This window comes from Pseudonaja textilis, chromosome 5 (assembly GCF_049901715.1).
Source record: "Pseudonaja textilis isolate UNSWEBS1 chromosome 5, rPseTex1.2, whole genome shotgun sequence".
Taxonomy (NCBI): Eukaryota; Metazoa; Chordata; class Lepidosauria; order Squamata; family Elapidae; genus Pseudonaja; species Pseudonaja textilis.
This window is the reverse complement of record NC_141994.1, coordinates 58,686,259-58,698,528: the sequence shown is the minus strand read 5'-3', so window position 1 is coordinate 58,698,528 and position 12,270 is coordinate 58,686,259.

The window sequence follows — 12,270 nt, the reverse complement described above, 5'->3', positions numbered from 1 at the left end:
CCAGAAGTTGTCGGCTCCAGAGCGCAATTATACGATTTGGAACAAGGAGCTATTGGCGGTTAAGGTCGCTTTTGAGACATGGCGGCACCACCTGGAGGAGGCTCGTCACCAAATCGAGATTCGGACGGATCATTGAAATTTGGAACACCTACGTACAGCTCGGACATTGAACTAGTATCAGGTGAGATGGTCCTTATTCTTTGCTCGATTTGATTTCCGGGTGACCTATGTTCCGAGTGGAGGGAATCAACACGCCGACGCCCTATCTCGGAAGCCCGAGTATACCCGAAGGGAGGATAAAATCTTGCCCCGGACAGTGATTCCGTTGGAGCGGTTTACGGCCACCAAGGAATCTGTGGACCTCCGTGTGAGGATTCAGAAGGCACAGTGGCAGGACCCATTTGTGGCAGCTCGACTTCAAGAATTGGATGAAAATGGGAGACAAGAGACTCCTTAGGCGTATATTGGGGACCTGTTGCGGTTCCGTGATCACATTTACGTGCATGGAGATCCTCTTCGTGGCCTTATCCTACATCAATGTCATGATAGTCTAGCGGCAGAACACTTTGGGGGGTTCAAATGTCCTCATCTCTAGGACATTTTGGTGGCCGAACTTAAACATGATGTGTCGGGATATGTGGTGTCCTGTGGGATCTGTCGCCAAGCCAAGTATTCTCCTGGTGCACCCCCTGGTCTCTTGAAGCCCTTGCCCACACCAGAACGACCGTGAAGGGCAGTTTCATTGGATTTCATCGTTGAGTTATCACTATCAAATGGTGCCACAACCATTTTGGTGGTGGTGGATATGTTGACTAAAATGGCCCACTTTATTCTGTGTGTGGGTCTTCCATTGGCCAAGATAAAGGCTCAATTGTTTATATCCCATGTTTTCCGTTTGCATGGGTTACCAGACCACATGGTATCAGATCGGGGGGAACAATTTACGGCATGCTTCTGGCAGACCCTACTCGCGAAACTGCAGGTTCAGGTGTGTCTGTCATCTGCTCATCACCCCGAATCTGATGGGGGGACAGAGAGAGTGAACACTATTTTGGAGCAGTACCTCTACTGTTTCAGCAATAGTCAACAAGACAATTGGGTGAAAGTGCTGCCAGTGGCAGAATTTGCTTATAACAATGCTCAACATGCATCCACCCGTGTGTCCCCTTTCTTTGCTAACTATGGGTTTCATCCACAACTCTTCCCTTTAGCCCTGTCTGATTCCCCATTCCGGCAATGGATATGTTCCTGCAGGAGTTAAAAGCCGTGCACCACATGGTCCTCAAGAGAGCCAAGGAGGACTATAAACGGTTTGCAGACCGACATTGTCACGATGTTCCGCCTTTAGCGGTAGGTGATTGGGCTTGGCTTTCTATTTGATACTTACCAACGACGTGACAATCGAAAAAGCTTGATCACCATTACTTGGGACCTTTTCTGGTCGAGGCAGTGATCAATCCTGTGGCTTATCATCTCTCCCTGCCACGGACCATGCGTATCCATCCTGGTTTCATCATTCCCTGTTAGTCCCTGCCTCGGCTGACAGTCCGCACAGACAGGCTCCATCACAGCCAGCCCAGTAGCCCCTCTAGGACAGGAGGAGGAGGAAGTGGATAGCATCCGAGATTCACACCAGTTGCGGGGTCGATTTCAGTATTTGATGACATGGAAAGGTTATGGACAAGAGGACTTCACCTGGGTCGATGCCACTGATGTTAATGCTCCTCGTTTGGTCCAGGACTTTCACACTCGGTTTCCTCAATGTCCTCGTTCGCCTGGTCCCGAGGGAGGGGGCCCTGCGGGGGGGGAATAGTGTCATGCCCCTGGTGGAGACTGACTCTGAGAAAGAGGAGGAACAGCCAACAGGGAGTGGGAGTGTGGCTCCAGAAGTGGTGGAGGAGGCTGGGGAAGGGCAGAGGCTGGCTGAGCAATCAGAAGAGGATCCAGGCCCATCCCCTATCCATCCTAGGTTACGCAGGGAGGAGAGGATCAGGGAAAAGCGAGGTCTACTCAAGAAGAGATTACCATGATCCTCCTTGTGGCTTGCAGCTGGGAGCTATGGATATAAGTTTGTAACTGCGCAGTCAGAATTGCTGGAGTCAATTTAGTGTTTACTTTGAGTTTATCTTTGCTGGCGTTCTTCCCATGGACTCTCCTTGGTTATTTTCCTGGAGTTTATGATTAGTTATCTTGGCTTGCTTCGGAATTCTCATCAATGCAGTTTGTTTTGGTTTTCTTTTTGCCTCATTATTTACTTTTGTGACTTTAAACTGTGCCTAATAAAACAGTGAAGTTAAGTTGAAGGCCTTACTGGACTTTAATGTATGTTTTGGGTTATTTTGAGAGACTATGGGTCATCACACCTTGTATTGTTTCCCTGCCTGCCAATCTTTTTCAATGGCTCCAAAAAGCTCTCCCCACTCATCCGAGCCAAGGTGGTGAGTAAACCATCACAGAAGCATAGCCATAGATTATTTCTTACTTTGTGTAGGACATCTTTGTGAAGAATTTGAAGGACTTGTTTGTTTCAAGTTTACTGATGACCGTAGCAATATAACAGCTGACTAGTGTTCCAGTGGAAGGCTGTTTTTTAAAAATAGAATGCTCTTGGCTGCTTTAAAATATGTGCAAGAAATAGAGTATTAATTGATATGGTTCAGTTTGTCTTACTTCAGTTACTTACTTACTTCAGTTTGTCTTCAGTTTGTCTTTCTAGGCCACCAGGATTTATGAATTTTAATCTCTAAACATTAGTGACGTGCCCACTTTCTAGGAATTCCCCTTCTACCATAGGATAGTGTACAATTATTTGAGTCCTGTTGTGGCCTGTCGGCCACTGTCCCCTCCAGCAACCGAATCAGTAGGAGTCAGGGTCAGCATCAAGGCAACCCGAGAGCACCGAAGGGGAAAAGACTCTCAAATGGAGAGTCAACATCCCCCAGATCTGGAGATGGCTGATGAAGAAGAGGAGGAACAGCTGGGTCCAGTGCCTGACACGCAGATGTGCAGAAGGCAGAGGAGAGGAGAGCAGTGGAAATCCATGGGTTGATCGTTGGGACGGAACAACCACCGCTGCTAGCAAAGCCCCACCCTAGCTCTGGGGATAAAAGGCAGGGGGCAGAGATGAATAGATGTGGCAGACAATTATTCATCTCCCCTGCCGCACAGGCTTGTTAGCCTGGCGTGAAAGAGAAACTTTTTGCTGGGGCTGTTGGTGCTCCTAAAAGAATTATTGCTTCAACTACAGAGGGTTTGCCATGTTTGGGGAGCTTGGTCAGAACAGGTCCCTCGACTGTTCTGTGTAGCATTCTTGAAGGCTGGGGAAGTACTATAAAGAGAGCAGAGCAGAGCAGAGCAGAACAGAGAAGTTGAAGTACAACAGCTTTTACCCAAATCTGGATCCATTTCATACCAACATATGTTCTTATTTTATAGCCCTTAAAATCCTATCTGACCTTGATTGCTGAAAATTGACAGAGTAATTCCCATTTTGAGATAGGAAACACTTAAATAGTGTAATTCACAATCTTTTTCTAATAGTTCTTACAATTGCAATTTCCTGCAAAAGCATCCACACGTTTCCTGGAAAAATTGTACTCCAGCACTGACAAGTTCTATGTTTCAGTAGAATAATGACTATTCTCAGATTTTGGACAGGATGTGAAAGATCCACAAAATTCCATTCCAATAATGGTGATACAGAAGACAACAAAGACAAGAGTAGGTAAAATAAAAGATACACAATATGCTGAAGAGGATTACAGGATATTATTGTCAGTTCCACTAGATGACAGTATAGTTGCTGCATTCTGTACTAAGGAAATTTCTGTTTATGAAAGCTATCTTGTGTTAAAGGAAGGGTGGATTTCTCATGCACCAGAATAATCCAGTCTAGCATCACAAGGAGTTAGTAAACATTACCCACAAAACTTTTAACAAAAGTAACCTGCTTCATAGCAGTGGATTGAATGTGTAAAATAAATATTAAAATCACCCAGTGGTGGTATTCTACTGGTTTGGCCCAGTTCTGCCGAGCTCTGCTGGGCCCACCTGCCCGACTGGTCTCCCACACTAACCTTTATTCCCTGTTTTTGAAGCACAGCTGTTTTGTACAACACAGCAGGTTGCTGTGCGGCAACTGCTGAAGTGACAGAGTGCAGGAGTGTGCAAAGTGTGCAAAGTGCACGTTTTGTGGTGTACACACGCACCCACCAAGCCGCGCCCACCAAACCGGTGGTAAAAATGTTTGAAACGCACCACTGAAATCACCCCATATGCCTTGCAATCTAAGTTGATGATTGACTTTACATTTAATTGGCATGCAGGCTAAACAAAGTAACTTTAGTCCTTGTATTTATGATCGTTGCAGCATCCCTCAGTCATGTGATCGATACTTGAGTACTTAATAGCTGGTTTCCAATAAGCAGGGTCAATTGAGAAGCTGGCCTTATAATGGCAAGTGGCAGTCACATGATGTCTTATTTAACAACCTAAGGGATTTGTTTGACATCTGTAAGCAAAAGTAAGGTCATAACATCACAATCCTGAGATGCTTTGCTTAGTGTTGTCAGTCCCAGCTGTGATTGCTAATCCTTTTTTGGACAGTATAAGAAACCTCAAATTTTAGATGATCTCATGCTGACATGCTGAATAGATAGAATTTATCTTTATTTTTTAAAAAAGAAACCCTTCCCCAATCAGTTATATTCCTTTTCAAACACGGCAAAACTGGCACTATACTTTTTTCATTTTCCTGCGGGGTCATTCAGAAGGTAACTTCAGCCTTGAAATGATTACTGGTTTATGTTTTAGACTTAGGATACAAAAAAAATGGAATATTTTTATTGACAAGGCAGAGCAGCCTTCAGTTTCCTTAAAGAGGACGGCTTTTCACTCTGCTCAATCAAACAGTAGGGTTAAGGAGGAGGATGAAGAAATAAACAGTTTCCAAGTTAAAGATGGCATGGTGTAAACATACAGCCACCACCCATTTTCAAACTTACCTGAAGTTGTACTAAGTATCCATTAAATTTTGGGGGAAACCCTCTGGTTTAATCCCTTGTGAATATATAAGCATGTCTGACAACTTTACATCGCATTGGGCCATTAACTTGGTGCATGTGGCCTCATTCCTGTCTGAAATCAAGATTAGGATCTAGCCAAACCATGCCTACAAGTCCTCTTCCAAGTGGAGCTGAGAGGTTGAACTGAGGGCTATGTATCAGGAGATTGGGTGATACCTTTTACAGTCCGGTATGAATCTGGACAACTTGGCTGATCATTCTATACGCAATAATATGGGAGAAGAGACATATAAGATCAACACAATGGCTACAGACTCCCTGGTTGCTCCATGGCAGCCAATCAATGCCTTGGTCCAACATTGGAACCAAAAGATAATTCAGTGGCAATATTTTTTGATACTATGAACCCCGGTGGCCCAGCAAAATGCCCACAGCCTGGAGTTCAATCCTGACATTGATTCAGCTCTCCACCCTTCCAAGGTCAGTAAAATGAGGACCAAGATTGTTGGGGGCAATATGCTGATATTGTAAGTCACCCAGAGAGTGCTGTAAAGCACTGTGGGGTGGTATATAAGTCTAGGTTTTATTGCTATCGTTATTTTTTCCAGGTTTTTAAACAATGTAGCATTTGAGTAAGTCCAATACACATATTTCACATTGTTGAGAGGGTATGAGTTATGGCAGCCTTGCAAAGTAATTCATTATTGTTGTGCCCATTTACTGTAGAAGTGTGGGTAGAGTGGAATGTAACCCTCTGAGGTATATTGCAGTGTTTTTATCTATGTTCAGGCTATGCAGGAAATGTAAAACGTGTCTGTGAGAAATGAAGCTGACTAGAGATTTTACACTATCTTTCCCCTGCCACACCCACCAAGCCATGCCCACAGATCCGGTAGTAAAAATTTTTGAATCTCACCACTGCAAGAATGCCTTCTTAAATGAACAATGCAAAGAAACAGAAGACAACAATAGAAAAGGGAGGACCAGAGATCTCTTCAAGGAAATTGGAGATATGAAGGAACATTTCATGGAAAAATGGGCATGATAAAGGAACAAAATGGCAGGGACCTAACAGAGGCAGAAAAGATTAAGAAGAGGTGGCAAAATTACACAGAAGAACTATACAAGAACGAGCTTAACATCCCTGATAACCACAATGGGGTTGTCACTGATCTCGAGCCATACATCCTAGAATGTGAAGTGAAACGGGCCTAAGGAAATCTGAGCAACAACAAAGCTAGTGGAGGTGAAAGTATTCCAGCTGAGCTATTCAAAATCTTAAAAGATGATGCAGTAAAAGTGCTACACTCAATTTTCCAGCAAATTTGGAAAGCTCAACAGTGGAAATTTGGAAAGCTCAACAGGATTGGAAAAAGTCAGTTTACATTCCAATTCCAAAGAAATGCAATGCCAAAGAATGTTCAAACTATCACACCATTGCACTCATTCCACATGCTAGTAAAGTTATGCTTAAAATCCTACAAGTAGACTCCAGCAGTATGTGGATTGAGAACTACCAGAAGTATAGGCAGGATTTCGAAGAGGAAGAGGAATTAGAAATCAAATTGCCAACATACACTGGATTATGGTGAAAGCTAGGGAGTTCCAGAAAAACATCTGCTTCTGCTTCATTGACTATGCTAAAGCCTTTGATTGTGTGGATCACAACAAATTGTGACAAGTTCTTAAAGAGATGGGACTACCAGACTATCTTATTTGTCACTTGAGAAACCTATATACGGGTCAAGAAGCAACAGTGAGAACTGGACACAGAACGACTAATTGGTTCAAAATTGGGAAAGGAGTCCAGCAAGGCTGTATATGATGCCCTGCCTATTTAATTTATATGCAGAGCACTTCATGAGAAAGGCAGGGCTAGATGAATCAAAAGTTGGAATTAAGATTGCGGGGAGAAATATCAACAACCTTAGATATGCAGATGATACCACTCTAATGGCAGAAAGTGAAGAGGAACTAAAGAGCCTCTTGATGCGGGTGAAGAAGGAGAGTGCAAAAGTTGGCTTGAAACTCAACATTAAGAAAACTAAGATCAAGGCATCCTGTTCTCTCAATTCCTGGCAAATAGATGGGGAAGAAATGGTGGTAGTGACAGATTTTATTTTCCTGGGCTTCATGATCACTGCAGATGGGAACTGCAGCCAAGAAATTAAAAGATGCTTGCTCCTGGGGAGCTATGGCAACTCTAAAAAGCAGAGATATCACCCTGCCAACAAAAGTGCATATAGTCAAGGCTATGGTTTTCCCAGTTGCAATGTATGGCTGTGAAAGTTGGACCGTAAGAAAGGCTGAGCACCAAAGAATTGAGACCTTTGAACTGGTGCTGGAGAAGACTCCTGCGAGTCCTAGAGGAGATCAACCCTGACTGCTCTTTAGAAGGCCAGATCCTGAAGAGGAAACTCAAATACTTTGGCTACCTAATGAGAAGGAAGGACTCAATGGAGAAGAGCCTAATGCTGGGGAAGATTGAGGGCAATAGAAGAAGGGGATGACAGAGAACGAGGTGACTGGATGGAGTCACTGAAGGAGTTGGCATGAGCTTAAATGGACTCCAGAAGATGACAGAGGACAGGAAGGCCTGGAGGAACGTTGTCCTGATGGGTTGGACACAACTTTGCAACTAACAACAAGTGTTTTACAGTCTCCTCATTTACAGTGTTAGCAAATTGCCCCCAACCATCTGGGTCCTCATTTTACTGACTTTGGAAGGATGGAAGGCTGAGTCAATCTTGAATGGGACAGAATCGAATCTTTACATAATGTGAGAATTCAATAAAAATAAAAATAACAGACTGTGACAACCAAGACCCATAGAAGGCTTTATTAAGTTATTTGCAAATACCAGACTCCACCTCCCAATAACAGGTTAGGAGAAGGAGACACCTCCTTAAAGTGATTACAGCCTTATATAGGATTTCACATTTAAAAGATTACATAATACTTCCTGTTTTTCACATGTAGGAGTTATAGAGACATTCATAAGAAAGAAATGGGTAGTCCTGGGTGTTTTTCCATAACTCCTCCCAAACTCCTTCCATGGAAATCCTCTAACTCTCCTCATCTTCATCATTATCATCAAATTTCCTGTTTTTCACTTAAAAGATTACACAATAGATCATTAATAAACTTCTCATATCAGGGCGACCTAGTATGAAATCTTAAATAAAGCCAATGTTTTGCAATTTTGCAGAACTTTAGCAAAATAACAATTTATATAAATGTCCTGATATCTACAAGGTCAGATTAAGAACAAATATGGAGTCTCTCTGGTTCTATATATTCTTAGGTGTATTAGGTAAATGTTCACAAATAACACATAATATTTGCATAAGAGTTCCCAGATGAAGGGGAAAAGTTGAATTAATTAACCAAGAGAACTAAGTCTCTTTTTGAGAACAGAAGATCCTGGATTTCATTCTGCTCAGGACAGATTCGACTGGGAAAGAGTTCAATCTGATTCCCCAGAATGCTGTTGCTCTTAATGAAAACAGGCTTTAGAATGGTGTGTTTATTTATCAAGCAAATGCAAATGTTGCTGATACAATAGAACAAACAGGAGTAGGCAATGCAAAAAGCAGGTGCAATAAAAGGAGAGAATGGGTTCCTTGCATTAGCAACAATGCTTTATTGGATTCCAAGAAGAAGAAAACGGGTAAAATAAATCCTTAGAAGAAATATTTCACCTATTCTCTTTTAAAAACAGCTTCAGAAGCTTGATTTTGACTTGGTGCCTAATATATGCCAAGTAACTCTGTGAAAACAAGACACACAAAGGAAGACAGGGAGAGAGAAGGAGAAGTTTCTTGCATGATGTCATTTTGCCATTTGCACAAATAGCATGCAAAGGGGGAAGGGATAACACTCAGGGCTTTTCAGAATCAAACAACTCTTTTGTATTGAAAAGAAGACACCAAACTTGCTTAAAAACAGCTAAGTTTTCTTGCTCCACAAGGCATAGAAAGAAAAAAATGCCAACTAAAGATTTCTGAGCTGCTCTTTATACTTCAAAATTCACAAAAACCAGGAATCAGGATTAATGCTAACAAAGTTTAGAGCTAATTAAAGTTGCAAATCAAGATTCTCCTAACCTCCTAGCTTAAAACCAACAGATTCTATGTGAATTCTTTTGATCTTCTTGCATCACATTTCCTTCTTGAGTTGTTTGATGTCTGAAAACAGCCTTGGTGGGATTTGCTGGGGCTACTCTGGAAATTGCTGTCAGCTACCACTTGTTGCAAATACCTCTTTCCCTTGTTATCACTGTATTTATCACATGTTAGTGCCTTCCTTGCTATTCGGTTTGCTTGCTTTTCTCCAGATTCGGCTGGGCATTAGCAAAACAGAGCAATAGCAAAGCAACTGTACTTTCTCTCTTGCAATTTTTGGAAGAAAAATCCAGTCTGGTTCCAAGCAGAGAGAAAGGCACTAGAAATAAAATGGAGAGTGACTGGTTACAAGGAAAGGTTTATTTGGATTCCAAACACTTCAGTGACAGCAGCAAATGTTTCTGGGGTGGCTGACCCCTTGGTTTAGGAATGCGTGGATTTTTATAGGGTTCAGAGATGCTCTGGGAGGTTGTGCAATGTAGTGAGCTTTTGTGTCTTTCACTATTTCAATGGTGGTGGGTTAATCCTATTATGTCCTAGAGGTCATTTCCTGTCCTTCTTAATCCCATTAGTTGGAGCTGAAGGTGTTTTATTTATGATAGATTGGCCCATTCTTTTTTAATGGGCACAAAATACCCATCTCTAAAGAGTTGAGGCTTCTGCTTGAGGCTATTAAGAAAAACTGGGGCTTGCTTTCTGCCTTTAAGAACATGCTTTCTCTACCCCTTGAGGAAATATTCTATCCTGCCCCTTTTAATATTAAGAATAAAGCATATTTTAAACTGTGGGGGGTGGTTTCCTACACAATTGTTTTATGAATTTTGTGATGTTCTCTGGTTATGAGGCAGGACATAAAGAAGAAACGTATTGCTTTTAGAGAAATATTGACATGATTCTTCTAGATAGTAAAACGTGTGCATTAGTGAGAGAAAAGAACAAGAAAATGGAAAATATCAGACCACAGATTCATCTGTCAGTCACTTCTACGTGTCAAAAGCAGGAAGTTTCATTATAGGTAACCGCATATGTCTCGCTTGCAACAAACCACAAACCACAAATGAACTGCCGGAAACTTAGATGCTTTGGCAAGACACCTATGATCTCGATTAGTGAGGGGTTGCAAGATATTTAGCTATTTTAGCATAGCAACAGAAGGCTGTAATTCAAGTAACCAATGAATGCTGACAAGTTATATTTCCGTGTTTTGCTGCTTCTAAAGAGTATATATGTAAGTGTTGCTTCATAGCAGGTTGTTCAGATGTTGCTTTGGCTATATTGCTCTGAGCCTTTGCACAAATAAAAGCAACTTCTTTTGATTCCAAGGTCTGAGTCTTGTCATTTTCTGCAACAGTTAAGTCCATGGGAGAGTGAAAGGGCTTATTGAGGCCTATCTTAAGAGGAGGAAAATACAGAAAGCTTTTTGCCTCCCCTCTTGGGATCTTTTTTCCCTAGTGGGCACAAATCACTTCAGAAGGAAACAGTAGACCAGGACTGTCAAACTCCTGGCCCATGAGCTAGATGCATCATGTGCTGGCCATGTCCATGCACAGTTTAGCAAAGGTGGGGGAAAGTTCCACTGCCGCCGTGATGATGTAATTTTGACACCCTTGCAGTAGACATTACAATAATTGCATCAGTTTATTGAATCAAATCTTAAATAAAGCTGTCCCTTTAATACATTTCTCAGATCCAACCTAACTAATTAGAAGAACACATCATTGACCAATACAATTTATCCAGCTAATTCAAGCAGCAAAGTTATTTAAATAATCAGATAATTATCAAAATTTGCTTTATGGTTGCTTCCACTGAAAGACTTCCCAGCGGAAAAAAAGGTAAAAACTGCAAACAAAAAATAGCAATTTATAGAATGAAAAAGATGCTTTGTACCAGAGGTCCCCAAACCTCCTGGCTTTTTGTACTCGTGGCAGCAGGAGAGAAGAAGGCACTCACATGTGCACCCGCCACTCATACAAGTAGAGCTTCACACACTTGCATGTATACCCATAACTCACGTAAGTGGAACTGCTTGGATATTTGCTCCTCCGCTTGTGTGGCTCAGTTTCAAAGGGTCGTATCCCAGGAGCTGGGGACCCTGCTTTACACTATATCTGCACACTTCTTACATTCTTCCATATATTTTATAACCTAAAATAGGGGTGTCAAACTCACATCATCATGGTGGTGTCATGTGACATATCGGGACTTCCCCCACCCTTTGCTAAATCTGGCATGGGCGTGGCCAGCGCATGACGCATCTGGCCTGCAGGCCAAGAGTTTGACAGCCCTGACCTAAAAGCTTTGGATTCTGACCAGCTGGCTTTTATCAGTCTTGTCACTGAATCTTATTACAGTTTAGATCACAATTTAAGGAAGGATTTAGCTGTTCTTGGGTAGTTCTTAATAAAGGAAATACTGTATATGTCCTGACTTTTGATATTCTTATCCATCAGTCATACTTTGATTTTCTCTTGGTCTTTGGCACTTCATTCTTTTTGTTCACCCCAGTGTGATGCTGGACTTCTGTGCTATGGACTTAGGTGTCCAAATTGACTATATGAACTTCATTAGACTGAACACTCCTCATATAGATAATTCAGCTCATTTTCCTTCATGAACACTAAGAGTTCATTGCAGAGCACATCTGTAAAGATATATGTTCTGTAGAAACACGGATTCTCTCTGTTTCAGCTAGCTCTTGGTTTCTCTACATTCAAAGTAGCCTTCCAACAGCTTGAATGAATCTCATTCTTTAAGGTTTCTGAAAACAGAAAGTCAGGTCGATTGAAGGACATAAGTCTGATTCAAGCATATCCCACCCTAGCATAGAAAATATGGTCTGAAACTACAACTTGAAACAATGGATTTTAATGGATCTGAAAGTCTTGTTTTGAGGAACTGTGGTAAAAAATTTAAGATTGCTTTAACAAACTACTGTATTTCTGCACTAAGTAGCAGATTGGCCATGTAATCTATAAGGTCTCTTCCAATTAATTCATTTTATTCTATGGATATCATGCTGACATCACTAAGTATGTAATGAATCATGGATATAGAGAAAAACAGGACTGTTCTTGAATATTAGAAGACATACTGCTGAATTCCTTCCAACTCAAGGCCTT